Source organism: Suncus etruscus, chromosome 14 (assembly GCF_024139225.1).
Source record: "Suncus etruscus isolate mSunEtr1 chromosome 14, mSunEtr1.pri.cur, whole genome shotgun sequence".
Lineage (NCBI taxonomy): Eukaryota > Metazoa > Chordata > Mammalia > Eulipotyphla > Soricidae > Suncus > Suncus etruscus.
Genome location: NC_064861.1, coordinates 83,433,663 through 83,434,753, shown reverse-complemented (window position 1 = coordinate 83,434,753; position 1,091 = coordinate 83,433,663).

The following is a 1,091-nucleotide window of genomic DNA, read 5'->3' as shown; positions in this document are numbered from 1 at the left end:
AACCTGTGGGATAGATAGGCATAATATAACTTCAAATTGATGCCCATGGTCTTAGCTCATTGAATTCACGAGACCCTTTTTGCCCTTATTTCCCTGGAAGCCTTCCTGATAACCTTCCTGTTTTATTTATTTATTTATTTTTTTTTTTTTTTTTGGTTTTTGGGCCACACCCGGTAACGCTCAGGGGTTACTCCTGGCTATGCGCTCAGAAGTCGCTCCTGGCTTGGGGGACCATATGGGACGCCGGGGGATCGAACCGCAGTCCGTCTCCTAGGCTAGCGCAGGTAAGGCAGGCACCTTACCTCCAGCGCCACCGCCCGGCCCCAACCTTCCTGTTTTATACACCTATCAATATACTACCTTAGGAGTCATTAAAAGGAAGAGTGGGTGTAGGTTCACTTCTGTAGCTTCTTCAAGCTGGCTAGGGACTGTAGGCCATACCTCACACTACCTTAATTGTTTATAGACAATTGACAGGTTGGGTTCTGCTATTTTTTTTTTCTTTCTGTTTTTGGATCACACCTGGCAGCACTCGGGTTACTCCTGGCTCTGTGCTCAGAAATCGCTCCTGGCAGGGTTGGGGGACCATGTGGGATGCCAGGAATTGAAACCAGGTCTATCCTGGATCAGTCGCATGTAAGGCAAATATACCCTACCTCTGTGTTATCTCTTTGATCCCAGGTTCTGAAGTTTTAACTTCAAGAATTAGAAAATAATTAGATCTATTAGGCAAGGAGGCTACCAGCCTTCCTCAGAATATGCTCCTAGTGTTACAGAGGTTGACTGCAGGAGACAGCAATAAACACAATTCTGAGTTACTTCTCCTATTCAGGTTGAGTTTTCCTTAGTCAGACTGGTGATTGTATTTATAGCTTCCAGTTCTTTATAAAATGGTCTATTTCAATCAGTAAGCACACTTTCATATATGCTACTCCCAGAGAAGAGAAGTGGGCTCTAAGTTAGGCCCACTAGAATGCATGAAATTCAGTTACAGAAAAAAGAATAGTTTTTTTCTTTCTCTTCACCTTGAACCTGCCAGATAGCAGAATAATCTAATTTTGGCTGTTCCTTTGCATATACACAACAATACT